The sequence below is a fragment of the Triturus cristatus genome, chromosome 5_2 (assembly GCF_964204655.1).
Source record: "Triturus cristatus chromosome 5_2, aTriCri1.1, whole genome shotgun sequence".
In the NCBI taxonomy this organism is placed as follows: Eukaryota; Metazoa; Chordata; class Amphibia; order Caudata; family Salamandridae; genus Triturus; species Triturus cristatus.
In genome coordinates this window covers 1,028,449,692-1,028,476,892 of record NC_140588.1, presented here as the reverse complement: position 1 = coordinate 1,028,476,892, position 27,201 = coordinate 1,028,449,692, and positions in this window count along the sequence as shown.

Sequence of the window (27,201 nt, the reverse complement as noted above, 5' to 3'; positions counted from 1 at the left end):
TCAATGTCCTCCATCATCGACAGGTCTGGGATAGAGCGATTGACAGCTGGTCGGCTCTAACAGACTCTGGCAGGGGAAACATGTTAAAATGAGTTAAAGATGAGATGTGGGAAACAGCTTAACAAAAGACTCACACAACCACAACATTGACAGGACTGTTGAACAAGTGTCATGCACAAGTGACATGCATACACACCTTGATCTTCTGTAGTCATTCTTGTAGCCAGGGCGAACATACTAACTCCTTCAACATCTAAATAAGTCTATGTGTATGGCATATGGTACATGGCTACATCATGTGTATCCAGCCCTGGGGCAATGCTGAGTTGCATGTAGCTGTTGTCACTGCACGACCTCAACCTTCAGTCACACAAAACACAACATCATTAGGAAATGAGGCTGGTGAGTGTCAGCTGGACAGCAATATATGAATATACAGCACAGTGGTCAGACATATATGCACATCACGGTGTCCATCCATCCCACGTCCGTGACTGTGGGAGGAGTTTGCGTTACAGACACTGCCATGTTCACCTAACACAAATACACATGGAATGTGTATACAGGCTGAAAATGACAGGTGAGGTCGGACAGACCGATGTTTTTTCACACATGTGCACTCCTATGACATGTGTGAAAACATATACAGGCAATGGCAGCTAGGCACAAAGTATGCCACACCACTACGTGTTTTAAAGTGCAAGAGGATACAAGTATATCTGATCTCCGTACAATGGACACCTCTAAATGTCAGGCAACATCACTTGTCCTTCATAAGACAAACCATGGATAAGAAATCGACAGCCAAATAGCAAGGGATAATCAAACAGTGTTCACAGGTTGAATGTTTCTATAGACAACATTAGTACAATGCAAGATGCCTCTGTCTTTCTTGACTCCTTATCTCATTTCATTAAATTCTGGCCACCAGACATGACAAAGAATGTCATTTGACTCTCCTTTTCTTGGACATAACATGTGGGTGAAGACTTAACTCAAAGGTCACACTCTATAATCCCTTTACGGGGTTCACAAATCACTTTAGGAAAATGTGTTGGGATGAGTAATGCAATTAGCAAAGCGAGAAGGGAAATGTAAAATGTGTTCACAGGCGCGGTAGCTGGCATCCACTGCGGTAATACAGATTGGCCGCAATTGAATGATGCAGGATTGCGGTTGCTGCTTCCTGACCCCCACGGTGCGTCACCGCCTATGAGCATTAGCCATCAGACAATGGGAACCGCCAGAGGCTTACCTTTTTTAATCATGCGGTAGGGGTGCTCCCCCACTGCGGGGCCTGGCATTGGCCCTAATTGAACCAGGCCGGACAATGGTATCAGCAGAGCAACACTGGAACGAGCCTAGGGCCCTATATATATGTCTGTGAAATGTCCACACCTGTCACTTGCCTAGAGAAACTGCTGCCTGTCATTCCTCACCACGAACTGCTGCTGTACCTCATCTCTGCAACCAGTCATGGCTCAAACTGAGAAGCTGAAGGCCCCTCCCTTCCCCACAGAGGAGGTGGAGGTCTTGGTGGAGGAGGTCCTTTGACAGTGCGGTCGGCTCTATGGTGCTCCAGAGGTACTGGTAAGTGAATGTTACACTTACTTAGAATGCTCAGAAGACTCACAATATGTTACTGTACAGTGCTATGTGCCTCAGACTGCAAGCCAATATTGGTGCTTTCTGATTTTGTATTATGCATTTCCCATACTTGACTTACTAGTTGATGCACTTGAGTATGTGGCGAGGATGGCACACTTGTCAATGTTGCAGCTCCATTGGTGCAAAACATCACACATGTGAATCTCAGAAAGGATAATGTATTTGTGTTAGAGTCTGTGTAGCCAAACGAGTTTAAGTCCATGGTGTAGAGCCTTGATCCCCCCGAGTCCTGAGTACATGCAATGATGATTTTGCAAGCACATGGTTTATCAGTAGTACAGCTAGCACGCCAGTACCAGTCCACAGGGCACCTCAATGTAAAACTGAATTTACCAATGATAGGGAGACGAAGTCCCCTCAAATATGTACCAATGACTTATTCTTATGCATCACCCGTAACCTTAGCGCCAAAAGCCAAGCTCAGTGGATGGTGGCTAATCTGTACCTGCCTGGGGATGATCTGGACATCCAGGTGAAGTCAACTCTGAATTCTATAGAGCCCCATGATGTGCAGGAGGCAATCTTTCAACAAAATCTGCCATCCAAAGACCATGATGATCTAAAAATGTTGCTGTACCCTGAATATATCTCGCAGGGAAAATGGGACATTCTTAATCGCAGCAATCTCCTGAAACTGCGCAAATATTCCGGGTCTCGAAAAGATAAAAACAACTGACATTGAAAGCGTGTCTTTTCTTGCCCCAGGACCAAGCGAGATTAATGAGACAACAGAGTTAGTCTTCGCCAATTTGGCTATGTCCAAGGCCCTGAAAGGAAACAACAAGCAACTGGAAAAGTGGGGGATAAAAATGATGACTCGGCCTGAGATAAAATATCCAGTGATCCTGAAAAATAGAGACCTGAAGCAACATCCAGGACCCCAAGAACAGATTAACCAGAAAAGGCCACTTATGAAGGATTTGACCCACCCAATACTATCAGCTGGCTCTATTCTCCATGGCACCAAAAGCGGTCCAAAAACAAATTTCACCAGCGACAGCCTAATCAAAATAACAACATGCTTGGAAGGGGGCACCCGCTCCTGCTCGATTAGGGAGAACACAAGCAAGGACTGGTCTTGGCTCTCATGGGTCTTAAATCCTAGCCCCTAACACCAGGTCCCCCATAAGTAAGGAGACCACGTCATCTAAGGTTCGGCACCAATTGAGAAATGGCTTAGCCAATTACAGAGACCCTTTGGATAACACTCGAAGATTAAATATTATTTTATTTCTTTTTTTATTTCTTTTGAGAGTTTTATATAGCGCTGGCTAGACCCGGAGTTATCAAAGCGCTTTACATAACGTTCCACAGAAATTACAAAATTATATCAGTTACACGTTACCTCAGTTACTAGAAGTTACTAGAAGCGCTGGCTAGACCCGTGGGTATCAGAGCGCTTTACATTAGGAATCACATTATTACACAGTTAAAAACAGTTAGAGGTTACATCCGATATCCTAAACACATTTAAATAGTATGGAGGAAGGATAACTAGGGCGGATAGGGGTAAGGGGAGTTGTAGGTGGAAGGAGGGAGATAACAGCAGGAGAGACGAAGGAAGGTCTGCCCAATGTCCTGCTGGGTAGGTAAAGGCCAAGGGGGGAATTCACAGCCCATCTCCCCTATAGCTATCAGGGTAGCTCCACCGGGCAACGGTCAGGTAGCTAGGTCTCAGCGGTCAAGGGAAAGTTCACAGAGTAAATGTCCTGAAGGGTGTGCAGGATCCAGGTCGGATAGGGGTAAGAGGGAAGGGTGTAGGGGGAAGGGGAAAGATAACTCGCAGTAGAGACGAAGGACGGGCATCGGTCAGATAAATAGATAGATAGATAGGAGACTAGGAAAAAGCAGAGTTACTGAAAACGATAAGGGGGGAATTGTCGAGACAGGGAGGCGGGGAGAAAACTGTGCCAAGAGACCGGCTGGGCAGGTGAAGGTCTAGGGGATGAGCCAAGGCCGATCTCCTCAATAGCTGAACAGAGCAGCTCCACTGGGCTTCGGACATAATGCTCAGACTCTGCTATCAGGGTAGGCATCAGATAGATAGATAGATAGATAGATAGATAGATAGATAGATAGATAGATAGATAGATAGATAGATAGATAGATAGATAGATAGATAGATAGATAGATAGATAGATAGATAGATAGATAGATAGATAGATAGATAGATAGATAGATAGATAGATAGATAGATAGATAGATAGATAGATGAGGAAAAAGCAGAGTTACAGAAAAACAATAAGGGGGAATGGGCGAGACAAGGAGACGGGGAGAAAACTGTGCCCAAAGTCCGGCTGTGTAGGTGACAGTCAAGGGGATGAACCAAGGCCGATCTCCTCAATAGCTGAACAGAGCAGCTCCACCGGGCGTCGGACATAATGTTCGGATTCCGCTGTTAGGATAGTGATCAGGTGTACTCAGTGATTGTCAGAATAGCGCAGTGTGGGGGGGGTGAGTAAGACACCATGGACCAAGTCAAATCCAGACGCCATCTTGAGTTCAGGCTCAGTCCTGGTAGGGTTAAGTAAGCCTTAGATTGGGGAAAGAAAGTCCGCTTCAAGTAAATAGTGGCCCCAAGGTCTGAGACTGGGGCTTAAAAGGAAGCCCTAGATCTATGCGGGTATCCAGCACTATTGGGCCGATGGGGGAGGAGCCCAACCGTGTGCTCTGTGAGGAACAAAGATTGTTGCACACTTTAACTGGCGGGGGCCGGGCCTCCCTCCCTCTCTCACCTGACTGTTTCATGGGGACCCTCGATGATTCTTAAGGAAAACCTCACTCACACTGGACCTGGGGGACGCAAAAGTATCAGTAGCTGCATCCGGCCGGCATCCCCAATTAGCTCCGGTACTCACGCCCTGCGGCTCACTGATTCATCAGGTGCCAGAGTAGGGCCATCTCAGCTCGCAGGAGGCTCGTCTGCTCTCATTGGTTCAGGGGTCCACAGCTCGCGCCAGCTCACCATAATTGGCGATTTTGCAGTCCAGTATAGAAGGTATATAGTGTGGCACCAGCGCTCGCATGACCTGGAATGTCGCAGGGATTACAAAGCTCCTGCAAATTCCACTGGCACTTACATTTCTCGAAGGTGTCGACCTAAGTTGCACTCAAGTAACATGGGCAATCAAACCTACATCAATAAGAGGCTATGCAGAATACTGTAAGCCTGCTATTAAAGGCAACATATTCAGAAGACCCTCAGGTGGGATTTCCATATACATTAAGCACTCGCTGAAAATACACTTCACAGAAATAAAAACCTCATTAAATATTTTTCTGGCTGGCACCCTGAAAGAGGGAAGGGTGTAGGGGGAAGGGGGAAGATAACGGCAGGAGAGACGAAGGACGGGCATCGGTCAGATAGATAGATAGATAGATAGATAGGAGACTAGGAAAAAGCAGAGTTACTGAAAACGATAAGGAGGGAATTGTCGAGACAGGGAGGCGGGGAGAAAACTGTGCCCAGATTCCGGCTGAGTAGGTGACGGTCTAGGGGATGAGCCAGGGCTGATCTCCTCAATAGCTGAACAGAGCAGCTCCACTGGGCATCGGACATAATGCTCAGACTCCGCTATCAGGGTAGGCATCAGATAGATAGATAGATAGATGAGGAAAAAGCAGAGTTACAGAAAAACGATGAGGGGGGAATGGGCGAGACAAGGAGACGGGGAGAAAACTGTGCCCAAAGTCCGGCTGGGTAGATGACGGTCAAGGGGATGAACCAAGGCCGATCTCCTCAATAGCTGAACAGAGCAGCTCCACTGTTCGTCAGACATAATGTTCGGATTCCGCTGTTTGGATAGTGATCAGGTGTACTCTGAGATTGTCAGAATAGTGCAGTGTGGGGAGGGTGAGTGAGACACCATGGACCAAGTCAAATCCAGACGCCATCTTGAGTTCAGGCTCAGTCCTGGTAGGGTTAAGTAAGAAAGAGATTGGGGAAAGAAAGTCACCACTGGCAGCCATGCAAGGGTCAGGCTCCCATCAGCCTCCGCTTCAAGTAAATAGTGGCCCCAAGGTCTGAGACTGGGGCTTAAAAGGAAGCCCTAGATCTATGCGGGCATCCAGCACTATGGGGTCGATGGGGGAGGAGCCTAACCGTGTGCTCTGTAAGGAACAAAGTTTGTTGCACACTTTAACTGGCGGGGGCCGGGCCTCCCTTCCTCTCTCACCTGACTGTTTCATGGGGACCCTCGATGATTCTTAAGGAAAACCTCACTCACACTGGACCTGGGGGACCGCGAAAGTATCAGTAGCTGCATCCGGCCGGCAGCCCCAATTAGCTCCGGTACTCACGCCCCGCGGCTCACTGATTCATCAGGTGCCAGAGTAGGGTCATCTCAGCTTGCAGGAGGCTTGTCTGCTCTCATTGGTTCAGGGGTCCACAGCTCGCGCCAGCTCACCTTAATTGGCAATTTTGCAGTCCAGTATAGCAGGTATATAGTGGGGCACCAGCGCTCGCATGACTTGGAACGTCGCAGGGATTACAAAGCTTCTGCAAATTCCACTGGCACTTACATTTCTCGAAGGTGCCGACCTAAGTTGCACTCAAGAAACATGGGCAATCAAACCTATATCAATAAGAGGCTATGCAGAATACTGTAAGCCTGCTATTAAAGGCAACATATTCGGAAGCCCCTCAGGTGTGATTTCCATATACATTAAGCACTCGCTGAAAATACACTTCACAGAAATAAAAACCTCATCAAATATGTTTCAGGCTGGCACCCTGAAAGGCCTTTTCAAGGTTGATGGCCCACTATCAATCCTTTTAATTAATGTTTACTACAATTCCCATGGGCCGGGTGCCAAGGACAAGCTTATTCAGTTGATAAATCAGATAGAAACTTTGCTTACTCAGTTTGCATCCATGGAATCCATCATCCTTGGGGATTTCAACACGCATATTATAGGGGATATTGCATCACAAAACCATCGCTCTGGGCAGACAGGGATTTTTAATGCCCTAATGCAGACAAACAACTTGGCAACAGCACAATCCCTGTCTTTAAGGAACAAGCCAGGGGCACTCTTTGCTCCTACATACAACAATCAAACCACAATAGACTACATTTTAATAAGTAAGAGAATACAAAAACTCATGTTAAACTACACAGTTCACCCACGAAGCGAAAGCGATCACGCCGCCTTACTGGTTCAGTTAAATCTCACAGCAGATATACACCACTTTCTAACCTGCATTGGGGCACCCAACGAAGAAGAACAGCATAAACTATTCAGAAGAATTAAATGGGGGCCAATGCCAATTAACAAGTTCGACCTCTGGAAAAAAACGTGGGCAGGATGGCAAATTGGCGCAAATAACAGGGGCATCATAGATGAATGGGATCACTTTGCCAACAAATTAGCCTCATTACTTCGGGGGAACACAACACGCAGAACCCCCTTAGATCCATCATATAATCTAGGACTTGTCCCAGCAATCAAGGAAAGTGCCAAACAATTAAATACCAAACGCAGTGCTCATCGGAAAACCGGATGAGTATCTGGCAAAAAGCAACTCAAAGAAGCCATTCGAAGCAGGTTAGGGCCGCAAAATGCGAATGCACAGAGGCAAAATGGCTGAAGATTTTCGAGTTGCTGGGACCATGTAAATCCCAAGAGTTCTGGTGATACTTAAATAATTTAACCCACGGGGCCGCTAATGGAGAGAATTCACTAGATGCAGGTACCTGGGTAGCCCATGTGAAAACTCTGTACAAGGATAATCAAAGTACAATTTCCCCAAATAAACCCTCAACTGCAAGGTATGGAACAGATAGTACTAGAGCCGCACCCAAAACGTTGGATGACCCAGCTCCTCCAGGTAAAACCTTATTCCATACAACTTTAAAAAAGATTCGACACAATGGGGCACCGGGTCCCAATGGCCTGCCTGGCTCCATTTTGAGGGCAGATACAGGCTTCTGGACGGAAAACCTGACCCAGTTATATGCCGAATGCAGGTCCCTGGGGGGATGTTCCAGACTCCTGGAGAGGATCGCTACTGCATCCAATATATAAGAAAGGGCCAAAATTTGACCCTAAAAACTATCGCATGATTGCCCTGTTGGACATCGAGGGCAAGGCCTATGCAAGCCCTCTTCTGGCGGAACTAGCAGACTGGGCCGGCACTGAAGGCCTTCTGCCCTTCTTTCAAACTGGGTATAGACCTGGGGCCTCAACGGTGGACAGCATAATCGCCTTGTCATATTTAGCCCAACAAGCCATGGCTCACCAAAGCCTGCCGCTTTTCGCCTGTTTTATTGACTACTCTGCAGCCTTCGATGGAGTAGATCGTACCATTCTCTGGCAGAAGCTGGCACGCTGGAACATCAACCCATCTCTACTACAAGCCATTAGATTGTTGTACTCACGAACCTGGGTAAGAATCAAACTTTCAAGTGAGTTTGCTACAAAGAAAATTGCCACAGACCGTGGGCTAAAGCAAGGCTGTGTCCTGGCCCCGATGCTCTTTAATTTATACACTGCAGACATGGGCCAAGCACTCACAAGAGCTACACTAGCCACGCCCAGGATTGGGTGTACCAAGATCCAACTGATGCAATATGCTGAAGACCTGGTACTCTTAGATTGTACCAAAATTGGCTTAAAAAAGCACTCACGGCTCTTGCAATTTTCAACGCCAAAAATGAGTTGGTCGCCAACCCAATGAAATCCAAAATAGTGATTTTTATGCATTACCCTAAAAGAAAACTGGCAAAATGGAGGCTGGGTCAGCTGACTTTGGATTGCATACATCAATACAACTACCTGGGGGTTTGGTTTAGCAAAACAGGCCGCCCAGGTGTTCAAGCCAAAAATTGCAGATGAAAGGGAAAAGCATTATGTATGCCCTTTGTAAACTACACGCCACCTTACACAGTCCCACAACAACGGCTATCCAAAGAGTTCTGAGGGCGAAATTAATACCATCTCTCAATTATGCACAACAGGCATTCACAGGGAAATTTGCGAAAGATCTAGAAAAAATTCACTGCACAGCCTACAAAAAGCTATTTCACTTACCAGCCTGTACCAGGAACAATTTGGTTCAACTAGAATTCAACCTTAACAAACAAAAACTGGAAGAGATGGTGTCTCTGAGCAAATACATTTACCTAACAACGGCGACACCGGAGAACACAATGAAGGCTGATATAAAGAGTATTTTCCAAGAATCCGGCAATCCCTGGTCTGCCGTTCTCGCCTCCGCCAAAGACCTTTTGCACCTTGCAACACAGAACTGGGACCCAAGGATAGTCAAGTATGCCTCTATTAAACGCATAATGAAAAAGCAAGTACGCCTACGCTCCCATACCTTGGACATGGAATCCCTGGTAACAAGAGGATTTCATGAGTCCCAAAGCCTCCCACATACAGTGCACAACCTCAAACCTCATCTTATGCAGGCTGTGGGGAGACAAGCCCTACATAGGATCTTAGCAGCCAGACTACATCCTCTCCCCCTCAAAAAATTATACCCTGCCGGGTCACCAATGCCAGTGAACACGGACTGCCGGCTCTGCAAATACAAACGTGAGTCTTTGGCCCATATCTTACTTTGTTGCCCGGTTTTGCGTCTAGCCTGCAGAATCTAACTTAGGCCCATCCTACTTCATCTGGGTACTCGCACAGCAAAGGAGGCAGTCCATCGACTTTACACGCTGGACACATTGAAGCACATGGCTACCTTTGGCAAATTTGTACAATATACCCCCACAAAATTGATGGTCACCTCCTGCTAAGCAACCAGGCAGGCACTTGTGCGGAGGCTGCCCACTACCTTTTATCACCTGACTGGTTTTATTGAAGCATGTACAAGAAAATGTTAACATTTGCTGTGTACACAGATTTATCTTGTTTTAGATTTTGGATTTTAGACCTCTAGATTTTAATTCCATTGTTTTCTTTTAAATGCAGTGCTCCTCTTTTTTTTTTTTTTCAATTGTAATGGTTTTGAGTAACCACACAAATAAAGTTTCATTCATTCATTTACAATGATGACTACTTGAAATGTCTTTTTGAACACACATTCCCTGTGCCATGTCCTCTATGAGTTAATTATATGTACATACGTACTTTAGTGGGATGGTAAGTGTTGATTGGGCAGAGGTTAGTGATTATGGGGTGTGCTCATTCTACAGGGATACTATGGAGATGAGCCCAGTATGCAGACGAGTACATGGCCTGTAACTGTCTACATTAGTGTGAAATTACCTCTCACATCTGATAAATGTACAGTGGACATGTCATCCTTCTTTTGGTGTCAGTAGTTGTACCTAAATTAGTGGATGTAAGGATGTCATGTCACTTAACAATGGTTTCCTTTCACTTTCTATCTGTGGGTTTCTATCACCTCATACTTCAAGTGTAACACACACAGTAAATTCCGATGTGTAGCTCTCTTAGATGAAGGCATGTAGATGTGCCTACAGACATTACAATGTGATGTTGGGATGCCGACATATGCACAGCAATTTGGCAGTGTGAGCGCAACATGGAGTATGACTGTCCAATAAGCATGTTCACATGCATCAGCAGATCACAGAAATATTTTGACTTATGCAGATAGTAAATGGAGAGTCAAATATGTGCCTTGAGTTCAAGCATTTTGGTTTGTATTGCCTACCATGTTTGTGATCCGGCCACTTCACTGAACAGTGTCTCTGTCTCCTACAGAATCTATCGAGGTCAGAGAAGGACAGAGGCCCAAAACCGTTGGGGAAGCTACTGGCATCACTGCTCCCCGGGAGTACAGTGACACTGAGGGGACCAGTGCATTGGAGGGGGACTGGAGTGCCCTGGAGGAGTCCGCTCCAGAAATGCCTACCTCCACATCCTCACACTTCAGCGGTGACTCCTCGATGTTGTTGGGCAAAGGAGGATTGGCCTATGCTTCATCGTCCGCCACACCACGTCCTGTGTCCACCCTCCCTGATACTCCCCCAAGTGGTATCCGGGCCCGCTGCCCCAGAAGGGAGGGTATCTTTCCTCCCAAGGCACTTCTGCCCCAGCCCCTGTATCCCCAGCTGCCCTCAGTGTGGAGGTGATAGACATCTTGCGACAGGTGTCTGTGGGGCAGACTTTGCTCCTGAATGCCCTCCAGGATCATGGCAACAAGTTGTCACAGTTGTTGTGTTCATGGAGGGCATTCATTCGGATGTTGGTGGGCTGCACTGAACTGTCAACATCAGCCACTGAGCCTCCCCACTGCATTTCACCACCTCCCCGTGCGACGACTCAACCAGGTGCAGCCAACCCTCAGGCTCCAACATCCAGGGATCCCTCTACCTCAATTAGTTTTACCCCTCCCAAGTCCAGTCCTCCGATTACCCCAGACAGTCATCCCCCAACCAGTTCCAGTTCTCCCCAAATTTGAAGAGTCTCCCTTTCCACCTATTTCCTCCCTGAGCGGTGCCTGATCTGCCCATTTGCTGGCCCTATCCTGGTGATATTCCCATGGTGGTGGACTGTGTTTCAATAATCTATGTGAAATTTCAAGGCACACATGTGTGGACTTGAGTTTGGACTGACCGTTGCCCTTAATGTTTTACACTTTACATGCTGATACAGAGTTTAAGTAATAAAAAATATATTTATGTTCTGAGAGTTGTAACTGGCCTTACTAATGATGCAGTACATCGGTTCCATGCTCTGAATTCACACTTTCCCATTGGCATGTAATTAAGTTGATATTGCAGGTGCTCCCAGAGTTTCCGGCAACTAATGTCCACTTTTGACTCTGAGGATTGATGGGGGCAAGCTGATTGTCTGTGATGGTCCACTCTGATCCTGTTTATTATGTTGGCTGTGCTCTACTTATTCACACGTCATATTTGTTTGATCTCCATCAAGAGAAGCAATTCCAATTTACATGATATCTTGAGGGGTTGACAGGGTACAACATATCTGTGTGATCTATCTAGATGTGCACACACCAGTGTAGGTGTGTTGTCATCTTGGTTAGGTATGGCTTCATAGTCAGATGGATGGATGTACATGTGCGTACTGGAGTCATCAGACAGTGTGAGTGTTCTGTCATTAGCAGAGGTGTTATTGCCACCCATGGAGGTGGGTGTGCCTCAGGGATCAATCCTGAGTCCTACTCTTTTTAATATCTATATTTCCCCTCTGGCGGCACTTGCGGAGTCTTTCGGTGCCCAGATTGTCTCTTATGCTGATGATACTCAGCTCCTTTTCTCATGCGAGAAAGATATGGACTTCGATGGTGCTCTCATCAAAGGCTGTCTGGAGGCAGTCTTTAATTGGCTTCAAATGAATCAACTCAAATGCAACTCGGAAAAATCCGAGGTTCTCTTTTTTGGCTGTCCCCCTGATACGTGTTGGAAATCCTGGTGGCCGCTGGACATGTCCCCCCCCTCTAATGCAACACCGGTGGCAAAAAATCTTGGGGTTAAGCTGGACACCTCCCTCTCTCTGAAACCACAAATTATGAGTCTGGTTGGCCAGTGTTTCGGGGTCTTGAAAGCACTTAGAAAATTCCTTCCCCTCCTCCCCATTGCCCACAGGAAGACGACAGTGCAGGCCCTAATAGGATCCAGGCTTGATTATGCCAATGTCCTTTATCTGGGCCTCCCGAAGTCTCTCCTCTCGCGCCTGCAGATTGTGCAAAATTCGGCCGCTCGTGCGATTTTTGGTCTTGGTCATCGCGCCCATGCGTCTGGCCTGTTGCAAACCCTTCATTGGCTGCCGATCCAGAGGCGCATTGAGTTTAAAACGCTCACCCTTGCTTTTAAAACCCTTCATGGCATGGGCCCTAGTTATCTCAGAAAGAGGTTCATCCTCTATAAACCAGCCAGAGCTTTGCGCTCAGCGTCTCTATCTCTCTCCACGGTCCCAGCAATTAGGCGCGCCCGCATTGGTGGACGCTCCTTCAAGTACCTTGCGCCCCGGGCTTGGAATGCCCTCCCACTCTCTTTACGGATGAGTGAGAGCTTGCTGTCCTTCAGAAAAGAGCTCAAGACTTGGCTCTTTAGCCAATAAGCCCCCCCCCCCCCCTGTTTAGAGCTCTGTGGCTTCGGGTCTGATAGCGCCGGGACACTCTGCTTGAGTAGCTGAGCGCTTAACAAAACCCCGTAAAAAAAAAAAAAAAAAAAAATTGTGTATGTGCCCTTGAGCATTGCTCTTTCACACATGTATGATCCAGTTGATGAATGCCTGTCTGTATCTATGATCAGACATCTTCTGGAGTATTTGTGCACATATTGGGGTTGTTGCCGGAGCAGTGTGCAGTGTGTCATTGTAACCTTGTAGTCCTAGGATACACCTACCTCTTCTCCACATCATTTGTGAGTATGCAGAGTGTGTCACTGCAATGTCTGAGTTGTGAGTCTTGGGATCCGGCCTAGTTCTTGCTTACCTTTGTTCTCGCTGTGCTGCGTGTCTCTGGGATACAAACATGATATGTGAGTTTTCACATGCATTGCTGTCACTTTCCACTTCATGTGCTCCAATATGTGTTGGTCTGATTCATAGCAGTCACAGTCATACCATTAAGGCCTACACAATGTGAGATACTCCACTATGACTTTTTGCTCTGTAGTACATTCCTCACCTGGCCAATTAAAGTGTATACATCACTTCAGTTAAAGCATGTGCCACTGCATGCCATGAAAATGTTTGACCCTCCCCACCACTCCATGGTGAGACACTGTACTGTGTGCAAATGATTTGTATCCAGAAGCATTATGGCCCTCAGCACTGTTTCACTATGTGATATGTGCTATTTGAGCCTACTTGATTTCAAGTCATGGTTGCTGATGTACAGTACCGATGGCATCCAGCCCAGTGCTCTTGTTTTGTTCCAGCATGGATGTTTGCCTGGGTTGTGCAACAGTGGATGATAGCAAAAGTGTGTAGCTGTTTGCTGCGACACTGCTACCCATCTCGGCACGCATCTTCCTCACTTTGCAGTCTGCAGTGTATATACTCCCAGCCCCGAAGCAAATCTGCCACCTTGAGCCCCATCGTAGCTGTGTGAGTGGTGCTTGTAGGTGGGGAGAGGAGAGCAGCGTGCCTGGCGGAGTCAGCACAAGGCAGCGTTCGGGAGCCCTGAGGGTGTCACTCATGTATATTGAGGGAGCCTCACACATTGCATTTCGCAGGTTACCTCAACCATCATAGAACCGGCCCCGCCTGCTCGCTTGCTGAGAGCTGTTGCTGTACAGGGGTTGCATGCATGGAGATGTTTCGGACGTACCTCTACTGTAAAGTGCGGCGGCGTCTTATCTGCTGGTAATGCATCAGGTAGAGCAGCGGAAATCATATGGAGATGTTTTGGGTGTACTTTTCCTCTCCGTAGTTGTGCTTCCGCTACCCGCGATGAGGTGGTTTTACCGCCGCAGTGGGATGGGGTGTTTGATACATTGTAATCTGGTTGGCGGACAGAACGTCATTCCACACGCCAGTCTTTGCTCTATTGGCTTCGTTTGGCACCCTTGTGTGATGAAAAAAACATGCAGAGCCTGAAACACCGTGGCGGTCGGAAAGTGGGTTATCAAAGCCCATTGTAATATAGAGGTTGCAGAAATCGCTACCGGACCGGAAAATTTGATATTTTCTAGCACTGCCACCACTGAGGATGCACTTCTACCCGCCAATGGAATCAGCCCCATAGTGTGGTTTTTAACAAATAAAACAAGACAAAACATCTGGTCAAAAGGAACTAGAGCATCTCAAGTATTCCTTTGTTCCGTTGTTCTATTAGAGAGGGCTTGTCTTGATATCTCTGTGTTTGTGTTTGTAGGGTCTGTATTTCTTTGATCGGCTATTCTATCAAAGAGGATTTTTCTTGATATCTCAATGCGTGTGTCTGAAGGGTCTGTCTCATGTGTGTGTACTTGGTTTATCAGTCTTCTTGTCTCCACTAGTAATCGCACCTTTGAGTCTGGTAGTCACCTGGGTGTTCATTTCATGACCCCTTCTGATTCCCTCTGTTCCACCTATTGGTGTCTGGCCAACAAAGCGATTCAATCTTTGATTGCCTGATCCTCCACTAGTGCCTTCCCCTGGGTCCGCTCTGCTCTCAGAGCCCCTGATGACTCAGAGAAGGTAGTGAGTCTTTGATCTTTGTATCTGCCCCAAGTGACTTGTCTACGGGGTTGCTGTGCCTGAGTGTAGAAGTCGAGTAGTATATAAGGGTATGCTTTCTCTTTGCAAAAGTTTTTTATATCTTTTTAGACCGTGTCTGCCTTTTTCTTTTGCTCTATTGTATTGAACTCCGCAATGGTCTTGTTTAGGCCATTTAATTATCACTGCTGAGACTTCATCTTCCAATTAACATTGACATAATACTGCATTTGGGTACGGTTGCGCCTTGTATGATTATCCCCTGATTGTATGCTTTCATGCGAGATATACTATAATGTCCTGTTGTTAACCCTTTTTTCTCTCTGTAGAACCCACTGTATTTATATTGATGGCCCCTCTTCATATACAAGTCCTCCACACAGGACTGTTGTAACTCGGCCTGCACTGGTCAGCACAACTGTACCATGCTTTTTGTGATTTAGTTTACCATACCAGTGGCACAACCAGTATGTAGCTCCATTTATTAATTGTATTTGAATTACACAAAGTTTTCCTTTTCCTAAGACTAATTACTACTGCCCTCTCAGTCCGCCAGGTTATCCTTCAGTCCTGATGAGACCCTAACATCTGTTATTAGGATTGAAATGTCATCGACATATTAAATGTAGTTGTTGAAATGTTTTATTTCTTTGAAGTGAACTACTCTTTTGCACAGACTGGAGTGGAAATAGTACATTTTACCTCTCTGCAATCCAACACTTTCCCTACTGTTGTACAGATTGGAGTGGGAACAGTAAATGTTTCCCTTCCTGACTCTAACACTTTGCGTACTGTTGCACAGACTGGAGTGGGAATAGTAAATTATACCCTCCACAATCCAGCACTTTCCCTACTGTTACACAGACTGGAGTAGGAACATTTTACCCCTCCTGAGTCCAACTATTTCCCTATTGTTGCAAAAGGGAGTAGTATATGTATTATTCCTACAATTTCATAGTTTGGTCAATATTGTTCACCTTTAAATTATGATGATGTTCCTGTGTTTTTAATATTATGTTATTTGTATTTATTAATCTGTAATATGTAATCTATTGTCAGCAAAATATATTTTTTGTATTTTGCTTACTTTTGTATGTTTAATTAAAATGGTATGTTTTTTTTAAACTTTTTTCCAGTTTAATTGTTAAAGTTTGTAACTTATTGTGTATATGTATATATATTGTGTCAACAAATATTGAGCACCAAAAATATCGTTATTCTCTACTTATAATAATATAACTAAAATATTGAAAAACAAATATCGTTATACACTATCGTACAAAAAAATATTGCTTTGTGATGTATAAACAAGTTAAACATAGTAAACATTAAATAAATTAACCTTAAACAGTAATAAAATAAAAATGTAATATATTTACATATTTTCAAATTATATATACGTTTCATACTTATTTAAAAAAACGTATATATATTTATATGTTTACTTCAAACATATATCATTTAAAACTAGTATTAAAATAATAATTATTATTTATATATATATATATATATCCGAACGCTGAAACACGGAAGTCTGGAGCTTCTGTCGTGGCGGTCCTGGATGGGCTCCGTTACCCATGTATCATACACGCACACTTTTGCACTTTCAAAAGAAATACCAGGACACTCAGGATTCTGTTGAAAAGGATTTACTGGGCAGAATAACGCCTCACCAAGGCGTTATTCTGCCCAGTAAATCCTTTTCAACAGAATCCTGAGTGTCCTGGTATTTCTTTTGAAAGTGCAAAAGTGTGCGTGTATGATATATGTATATATATATATACATGTATATAAATATATGTATTTATATAGATATATTACATTTGTTATTTAAAAAATTAGATTTATAATAGATGTATATATTTATATCTGTTATTTTTTAAAGTTTACAAAAAGTGTGTACATCGTTTCAAATTACATTCATTATTTTAATAATAGTTTCAAATTTTGTGTGTTTATATAAACGTACACATGTATATGAGTTTTTTTTAATAAGTACTACATGTATATATAGTTTTAAAGTATTTAAATATATATTCAATTTACATTATATTACTGTTAATATATTTAATGTTTACTATGTTTAACTTATTTATATTACAAAACAATATTTTTGTGTTTAATTTTAGGGTATAACAATATTTGTTTTTCAACATTTTTGTTATTTACATTATAAACACGGGATAACAATATTTTTTTGCTTGTGCCAAATTAGGAGTTTGGCGGTGCAGCGGTCCAGCCTCAACACAGAAAACTCGTAATCGGGACCAAAAAGACTTGAGGGCAGGCCAAAGGGGTTTAGTAACATTTGTGGATAAATGAAGAGAAGGTAAAGGTTCAGGTTTTATGTGCAGAGAGCCTGTGAGGGACAATTGGGGGTGTCAACATGAGGTCAGCAGTTTCCAAGTGCATTTGAGAATCAGTCTCGGCTACTTGCAAGTAGGCTGAGGGTTTCTTGTATTGTGCCTGGGTCATCTGGATTAGTTAAAGGTACACAGAGGGACAAATGGGGGTATGCACTCATGAGCTGTGTTGCCAAAATGCCAGCTGAGACTCTCCAAGGTCCGCCCACAGTGTCTGAAGGTATCTTGAGAGTTTCTGAAGGGCATCTAATGATATGAGAGTATTTTAATGAGGATTGATGGCTGGCTGAAAAATCTAATGAGCACATTTCATCAAAATCTCTCAGGGCATAAAGAAGATCTCGAGGAGCTAGTCCAACGTGTGAAAAGGAGGTCCAGAGGTGCTCTGGGGCATTTAAAGGCAGACAAAGGGAGGCATATCACATAACAAAATGTAATTTAGGGCATGGCCTGTCGGTAGGCAGGTGTCTTGAATGTTAGGAGAGGTGGAGAAGCAGTATTTTACCACCTGAGACAGAGGTAGATTGTTTTTGTCATTGTAAAATAAAAGTATTGTGCTGCTTTTGACTGAAAGTAACACAAATATATACATATAATAGAACACAACATAACAAAGCAGTCAAAACAGAACACAACATTACAAACACAGTGTAATTCAACAACATAAAGAAAAAACACAGAACAAAAACATAACCAAAAAGGAAAACAATACAGCAATCACAACAAGTAAATGCTACACCATATATGCAAAAATATTGGTATGACATATTACTACATACACAACTCGACTTTCAACATAATAGGGCCTATTAGAATGTCTGTCGGACTTTCATCGGTCGGTGGTTGCGCACACCTTATCACGATGCGGCCGCACATGGTGCAGTTACAAACTCCCATTTCTTAAAAGGAGCTTATTCTGAGAGCGGAAATGGCACGCAGCACAAGCTCCCATTGAAATTGTGAGTTTTTGGAAATCCCTACACATTGTGGGAGGAACCTCATGGTGCCTGACACACGGTGCAGGGATTTTTTCAGGGGGGCACCGCATATGTCCCCCAGGCCAGGGAAGTAGGGGGCCCCTCTAGGGGGCCTTCAAAGTCACTTTCCACCTGCCTTTTCATGGCAGGTGAACCGTCCCTCCCCCTGATGCCTCCTTGAGCCAAAGTGTCATGGGTTATTAAAGGACGACCATGTGTGTCTGATAAGCTGCTAGGTGCCTCTGAATGTGGGATATATGAAGGTGATTGAGAATCATTTGTTTTGTGAACTTACCTGAGGGAACACCTGTGATGTTTAAGGACCAGTTGGAGGTATCTGAAGCAGGGCCATTGGAAGAAGAGCAGAGAGATCATTTTTCTCTTTTTCCAGTGCCTCTGATGTCCCGACGTCTATGAGCTATTGCCAGAATCTGAAGCACAGCAAGAGGTTAAAAAGCGTAAAGCCTCTATTAATTCATGTCTGGGGCTGTGCTGAGAAGGCTCGGGTAAAAACAAATGTTGCTGAAAATGCATCGTTACTCTGATTAAGCCTATGTGGCTTTCACTTTGTACCCACATTATTATATGAAAGTCATGCTGCCAGGAAGCTGCTCAGCTACTTTTATGAGGCATGTTTTAATTCTCTGTCAAATGCACAAAACCGCTAAGCTTGTTTGACAATACCTTATTTTATATTCAGAAGGCGGATTATGATAGTGGGACCACAGGAAGTGCATTTTCAAATTAGTTGTGCATTTTAAATCAATTTTTTGTGTAAGGTTTAAAAGATCGTCTGAGCACTCATTTACTTCTATTTCTCAAAATGCATGGATCCTCTTTTTCTCAAGTCAAGTCAAGTCAAATCATCTTTATTGCGGTTAGATTTACCATAAAAGCACATACAGAAAAAAGAAAATTAAACATCACAGTTGACAAGTCAATTAATACATTTCGATACACAAATCTCAAATTCCTAGTTAATTGTTAGACATTTTTTTTTTTTTTAATTTAAATAAGTTCTAAAAAGTTCTAAAATTAATAAAAGACAGATCATTTAAAAATGTAAAAAAGTGTGTCGAAGCACTTGATGGTCATGAACTTAATATTAGAGTGCTACAGCGTTGTCTATCAGATTCCTTCGGGTTATCCACATAGAATGTAAGTATTTAGCTACTACAAAGGCAATCAGTGCATCAGTATCTGTTTTCAAAACCCTAAAAAAAGCCAAATATTGCCTTATGCCCAAGTTCTTACATAGCTGGATTATCCATTTCTTCCTAATATAAGAATAAGCTGGACAAAAGAGGATAACATGTACAGAAGTTTCATCCTCTTGTAAGCAACCTGAGCAAGGTCGTGCGGGGCCCCCTTTCCACCTATCAATTTTCTGGAAAAGGGGTAGAGTACCATATCTAAATTGCAGATACAATTTCTTTGCCAGTGTGGGTTGGATTTGATCAATCACAGACTCAAAACTATAAAAATGCTTGATGTCCAAAAAGTTATCGGTCAAACTTGAGCTTTTTGTGGAGCTAAAGAGGTTCATTAGGTTTTTTTCTTTGATCGTGCTTATCATAGTTTGTTTAGAAATGGCTGGGCAGGAGACCTCGGGATTAAACCAGAGTTCCTCAAACCCAGTCAATATAAGTGATTTTTTTACAAAGGCCAACCACGGAATCTTGCCAGATCCTAATCTGGCTAGCACAGATTTGAGCTCCTCCTTGTAGTGCACCAGTTCAGGGGTGCTCCACAAGCGCTTCCAGTAAAGTAGGGGCCGAAGGGCTATGGTTTCTGCAATTGGACAGATGTTTAAGTCTAGTCTTAGGGGGACCAAAGGTGTACTTTGAGGCAAGTCCAGCAGTTGTCTTATAAAATTATTTTCAGTTAGTGATAGGTTGCTAACTGATATATGTCCCCAAAGTTCCGCCCCATACAGGGAAGATGCCCTGGCTTGGACTTTAAAGATTTCAAGGGGGGCACTTATTATTTTATGTGTGCAATTCTTTTGTACTTTCAGAATTCCTCCTGCTGATTGTGTTAGCCTTAGATTAGCTTTGGTCAATTGTGGGCCCCATCCCATTTTATCGTTAAGGGTCAGACCCAGATATTCAAAGATCGGAACCCTTTCGAGGGGTCTGGCATCCATTGTTGGATGGGGGCAGTTGACAGTATTGGCGTTGAAGACCATATATTTAGTCTTATTTACATTGACCACCAAATTTCTTTTGGAACAAAATTTAGAGAATTGATTTAACACGCGCTGCATCCCCATCGGGGATTTTGAAAGCAGAAGCGTGTCGTCCGCAAACATTAGAGCGGGGAATCTCCGGGAACCCAATTTGGGGGAATCAATGTCATTTGTGGCTAGTAGGTCTTCGATAAGCCCGTTGAGAAACAAGGAAAATAAAGTCGGAGCAAGGACGCATCCCTGTCTAACGCCTTTCTCAATCGGGAAAGGACCAGTTAACTGTCCTTGTTTACCGAACCGTACTCTCGCATAGGTGCCTTCATGTAAGTTCTTCAGCTGTTGACAAAGATAGGGTGGGGCCCCCATTGATAATAATAAGGACCATAACTGGTTCCGTTCCACCATATCAAATGCTGACTTTAGGTCAACAAATGTAAGGTAGAGACTACCCCCTTCCAAAGTCACGTGCTTCCAATGGAGCACTTGCAACCGGAATAGTTGGTCGGTTGTTGATATTTTTGCCCGGAACCCCGCCTGTAACGGCGTCAATATATCATTGTCATTAATCCAGATCTCTAATCGTTGGAGCAGTAGTCTAGCGTAGATTTTTTGTGTGACGTCAATTAAGCTAATCGGCCTATAATTTGAGGGCTGGAGGGGAGAACCCTTTTTGTAAATCGGAATGATCTCAGCCCCTAACCAGGTGCTTGGCAATGGTAGGCCCTTCAAGATCGCATTGAATAACACCAGAAGGTATGGGCCCCAGACTGCTGGTTCATCTCTAAATAAGTCCCCGGGAATCTTGTCGAGTCCCGGCGCTTTATTAGACTGAATACTTAAAATGGCCAGCTTTACTTCCTCCAGTGAAAAAGATTGCACTGGGCATGTGAGGTTCATGGCTGGAGGCCTAGGGGGAACTTGGTTAGTGCAGAGGGGAGGAAGTGAGTATAGATCTTTAAAATATGTGGACCAGGCTTCTTCGGGGATATTAGGGGAGATCGTAGTTCTCCCTTCTGGGGTCCCTGTATGTACAAGATTCCAAAAGGTCCTTGGGTCCTTTGCCGCAAGTGCAGATGTGATGGCCACCCAGCGATCCACCTCCCATTCTGATTTTGCATTTTTTAACAATTTTTTATATTCTGCTCTGGCTATGATGACATTGGGCCTACTGCCTAGCCTTAGAGCCTGCAATAGCGCTTTTTTAGCGTCCCTGCAAGATTTATTAAACCATGGATTTTTGCCTTTATGTTGTTTGGATTTGGCAATGCCTTCCCTATAAAAGATATCCTTTAGTAGGGTAACCATTCCACTATGGATTTCAGCCATTGTCTCAACTTCCATATTCGAAGAGTCAATGAGAGTGGAGTGTGCCCTTTCAAGGAAGGGGATGGCATCATGGTATAGTTTTGCCATAGTTTCCGTGGATGAGTAGGCATCCGCCCAACGAATTCTTCTCCCGCCTTGCACTATTCTTAGATTATTACTTGGGAGATTATCTAGGGCACTGTCCCCGCTGGTTAACTGATAATCCATCTCAATTATCAGGGGATTATGATCACTTTCTATGTGGGAAGGTACACTAAAATCTAAAATTTTTGACCAAAGTGCCAAACTCACTAGAAAATAATCTATGATAGATGAGTGCCCCAAGGCATTGTAGGTATGTTTGGCGGGAGTATCGCTCTTAAAGCGTCCACTGCAGGCTCTAATAGAATATGTATAAGTAAGGGAGGTCAACTGAATAGCAAGGGCAGACCAATTTTTCACTGGATATGCATTAGATGGCGGAACTGACCAAATATCATCCTCAGCCAATGTGATTGGAGGGACCCCTTGCAAGGGTTCAAAATGGCAGTTGAAGTCCCCTCCAATCAACAAGACTACATCACCCCCGAGCCTGTGTAACAGCGCAGTTAAGTTATCCAGGGTTGTAGATGTTTTCCCGGATTGTACTGACCGGGAGTAGACGTTAATCAGAGCTATTTTTGGTGTTTTGCTATGGGTCATCAAAATGCATAAAATGTCAGGGCTGTTTGTCTCAATTTTTTTTAACGAGAAACCTAAGTGGATACCCACCCAGATGCACAGTCCCCCAGAAGGTCTTCCTCTAATGCCCTTTGATGCAGGTTCCTCAAAAGTAACAAACCCCAGTCTGTGGGATGGATCGACCGCCCATGCTTCCTGAAATAGACAGATCCCATGGGAATCCACAAAGGTGCACCAATCCGGGATGTCTAAATTAGATGTGAGACCCGCTATATTCCATGATAGAATTTTGAAAGACCCGGTTGGCAATGTCTGCTTATACCTTGGGCAGATCTTGCGGGTTAATTCATCATGATCAGGTAACCCAAGTTCATGTACGAGAGAAGTTGGTTGCACAGTGGGAATCTGGAGTTGAGAATCCAAGGAGAGATGGGCAGGCATTGGAAAAAGTAAGTCAGCCCCGGACTTCCTTGTGCTAGCAGAAGGATTTCCAGCAGACGTCAGTGTGCCTGCTGTATGGTAGGAAGTTTTATTAACACTTTTGGCTACCTCCATGTGTTCCCTCCCAACAGACTTAGGAGCCTCTATCATGTTACTAGAAACCAGGTGGTGGGTAGGTGTAAAACTGGGGGATGCAGAGAGTCAATCCACCTGGTCGAGCAAACTAAATCTATTACTCAGCGGAATTCCAATTACTTCTCCCCTACATTGGTCACTCCTACTTCTATGAACATAGTGCCAAGTATCCTCCAGCTGTGGCCTCACAAAGTTCCTTCCGTCAGAAGGAAAATAACCATGATCTGTTGAGTGAAAATAGTCTAACCTCAGAGGTTTGATCGTTGTATTAGGACTTGTCTGTTGCCAACTACAAATATGGTCGACAGCCCTGTAATCCTTAAAATTAATAATTATACAATCCCCACCCACATTTTTTGTTTTGGGTCCCACCCACCCCACCCTTCTAACAAACAAAATCTTGCTTTGAATTAATCTAGGAAAGGGTCTGTAGGTGTTCAGCCAATGAATTGTCTTATTTTTGAGTTCCTCGTAGGATTCCTGTTTAGAGCTGATTAGCTCAGGGACTTCCGTAAGGATTACTACAAATGGGGCACAGTCCGGGGGTAGATTAATACAGGGTAGGTCATGATAGTTAAAATTTCCTCCATGGGGATTTTCGTTTTCCTTTGGGGTCTCCTTCCTCAAAGTGACGGTATTGGATAAATTAGCAGATTTAGAGGAGTTTGCTTTTTCCACAATAGAGGAATGATTAATAGGGCCATTGGGATTAGAGCCCGAGGATGGTCCTGGAGCAATAGGCAGGATAGGTTGATCCTTTGCAATAATATGTGCTGACTTTAGTTGTGACTGTGGGGCATTGACTGATGTCACTAGGGCTTCAACTTGGGTTTGAATTGCAAGGAGGTCCGTTCTAAAGTCCATGTTTCCCCCGAGCAAAGACTCCAGTTTCCCCAATCTTTCATCTAAACAGTTCAATTTTTGCACCACAGGTTGGATAAAAGAAGATATGGGCAAACGAAAATTTCCCCACCAAGGAGTCTAGATAGGGGAGACATATGGTTTCAGGGTCTCCAACGACCTTGGGGGGGGTATCAATTGGGAGCTCAGAGGTGCGTGGTCCTATAGGGTGAGATACCTGAGGGCTATTAGGTTTAGACTGTTTGGATTGTTTGGATTTTTTAGCCAGAGGTGCAACACCGGGGCCGGTCTTGTTTTTTTTGGGAATTGCACCTTCCCTGGAACGTAAGTTCATCTGTTTATTTGTGTTCACTTCCGTTAGAACTGGAGATGTATTTGTGCCATTGTCAGGTATTGTTTGGTTCGATCGATTAGAAATGTCGACTTGGGCACCTAGATTGATCTCAGTTTCATCAACGGGAGGAGGCAATATAGCTCTGGTTATCTGGGTAGAGGCTGGTGAGCAAACATGAGCAATAGGGCCCAAGGAAGATCTTCTCGAAAAGATAGGATCTTGGGACAAACGACGCTGCGTCAGAACAATTTCTCTTTCCAATACCGATGACGCTCTTGTTATGAATTGGTCGAGTGTCCCTGCAACCATTCCTATGGATGCCCTTTTTGCACTCCTTTTGGCAGTCATAGTGCACAATTATTATGATGCGCAAATGGTGATATCGGTACTCACAGTTTGATATGGATGTTAGGGGGCTGGCCCAGCCCAGCCTCTTCCGGCCTCTGACGGCCACAGACGGTCCCGCCCTTGTCCCGGGCTTCTCCCGGCGGCGCCCGCGCGCGTCCCGTGACGCGAAAGTCTAAGCTGTCTCTTATGCGCCTCCTGGCGCGAAAGACGGCGTCGGCGGCGGCTTCCTGCCGCTAGGGACTCTGGGAAGTGGAGTCCGATGTCCTCTCCGCAGCCGCAGTAGATGTGGAAGCGGCGGCGAGAGACCGGACACGCAGGGAACCAAACACAGCACCAGGGAGAGGGTCGAACATTCACCACCACGGCCCGCAGGTACGATAAAGCTGCCTCTTTTTCTATTGACTTTTCTGGCTTTCAGTTTATTGTGACTCATTATACAGGCAAACTCTGCCATCCATTCTAGGTGGCAGACTTCCCATTCCTCAAGCAAAAAAAGCTATTATTCTAGCTTTATCCCTCTTGAGTCTTCATTAAGTCAAAAGCAATATTTTGGGAAAATTAAATTCCCACATTTCATTTTCGAAATCTCCCCATTAGGTGCTCCTAAACGGCACCTTGTTTATGAAATATCTACCTTAGTAGTGAAGGCTTGAACTGCTTTGATTTGGGCCCAGCATATGCTGATTTCATTCAAAAATATACACACAAAAGAAACTGTTTATAGGGCACGTTCATGTGTGACAGCTTCAATCTGTTCTGCCTGTTTTAAGATAAAACACGTTGCAGGCTATGACTGTTAGGCCATACTTGAAAGCCATGACGACTGTATTATTAACTGAAATGGTACTCGGTGTGTCTTTGCAGGATCTTGCCTGCAGACGTCTTTCACATCTGGATATATGTCTGTTTGTGTTACTCTGCTGTGCCATGTTGCTTGGATATTATCTGTCAGCTGCCATACATATAATGGGCCAGAACAGATCTGCTTGTGTAGCAGGCATTGCACTGTTTGCCTTGTTTTTTCTCAGACTCTATGGTGTTAATTGAACACAGTTTATTTGTTTTTTGTGGAATAAATTGGTTTTGAATGAATGAGGGGTATTTATATAGCGCAAACAGCTGCTCAGATTTGAGTCTCTCGGCACTGCGAACGAGGAGATATAGGGGAAGATTTACAAGAAAGTGCCGCATCTTTAGAGATGCGTCACTTTCCCTGCGCCACCCTTAGACGCCCTAGAGCCACCATTGATTACAATACGGCGCACTATGGCGCAAGGTTTGACAGATGCGTCAGAAATTCTGACGCACCTGTTGGCGGAAACGTCACGCATTGCTGAAGTTCATGTCGCAAGCACGATGCAACTCCAGCAATGCGTGTTAAGGCCTATTTCCACTACACTGCATCACTACTTACGCCTGCTTCAAGCAGGCGTGACGTTTTGACGCAGTGACGTCCTAAAAGTGGCGCAGTGAAATCTTGTAAATTTCACAGCGTCACATTTACGAGGCCTTCCTGCGCGGGAACGCCCATCCTGCATACATTATACCTGACGCAGGTATAATGTGATGCAGGGCTTTACAATGTGATGCATCTCCCTAGATGCGTCACGTTGTAAATAGGTCGTATTTTGTGCACCGCCGTTGCGTCGCAATGGCGGCGCAGGAAGGCGCAAGGGGCTTGTAAATCTGCCCCAAAGAGAGGAGAGAGTGAGATAAGATATTGTAGGCTAAACAGGTAGGTTTCTGAAGGTTTTCAGAAGGCGGGTTCTGTTTCTGTGCTTCTGAGCTGAAAGGGGAGGCGGTTTCAGATTTTGGCAATGCATACAAAAAAGAAGAGGTCCCATCACTTTAGCTTTAGTGATTCTATTGTTCAGATAATTGGGACTGGCGCTATATAGGACACTGTGTGCTAAATTGAGTTTTTTTAATATGATCCTTTTATTGACTGGGAGCCAGTACAGTGTGGTAAGGTAGGGTGAAGTGGGGATTTATCTTTTCGCAAATTGAAAAGGAAGCACATGTGCCATGTTTTGGACCACCAGTAGTCGCTGGATTAAATATGCAGGTAAACCCCGGTATAAAGCCAAGAGAGGATCATAGCTCTAAGTACGGTTTTCCTGGCTTTCCATGGAAGAAGGGGAGGAATTTCCTTCTTCGTGGACTCCCCTCCTCTCCTTATGCAAGGGGGAAGTCACCGACAATGTGCCTCAGCAGGTCCCCACTCCCGGAGAGCTCTGCCCGTAGCCAGGCTTCGCCTGGCTTCCGGAGGCTCGACAGTCAGGCACGGGGCGCCTGACTTCCGTTTTCAGAGCTCCTCTCTCTAGCTCAAAAGTGAGGCGTAGCCTCCCGCTTTGAAATGAACACAAATGCAGGGTGGACTCCCGCTCCATCAAAAATGCTGGGTAGGCTCTTGTTTCTCCTCGGGGTACCTCAGGAACACATAGAGCCAAAAACTGCCCACCATGCTCCGGCTCCCAGGCACAGTGCTCGCCCTGCGCCCACAAGCAAGAGCCCACGTCTAGGGCTCGAGGGCCAGAGAAATGAAGAGCTCACCAAGCGCTCGATTCAGGCTACCATCCTGAGGTCTAGAGGGGCAGAGCTGGGCCCTGGCAGGCCAGTTCAAGGGGCCCTCCAGCAAAGAGACAATCACTTCTGGTGGTTTCTCCTGGGGCCCAGCAGTCCAGCAGGCACAAGTAAGCACCCACAACAGCCCCTGTAGTGAAGACTGCTATTTATATACGTACAATGCTAAGTTAGCACAACCGCGTTAGATGTTAGAAAGCCATCTTGCCACTTTTGCTGCTT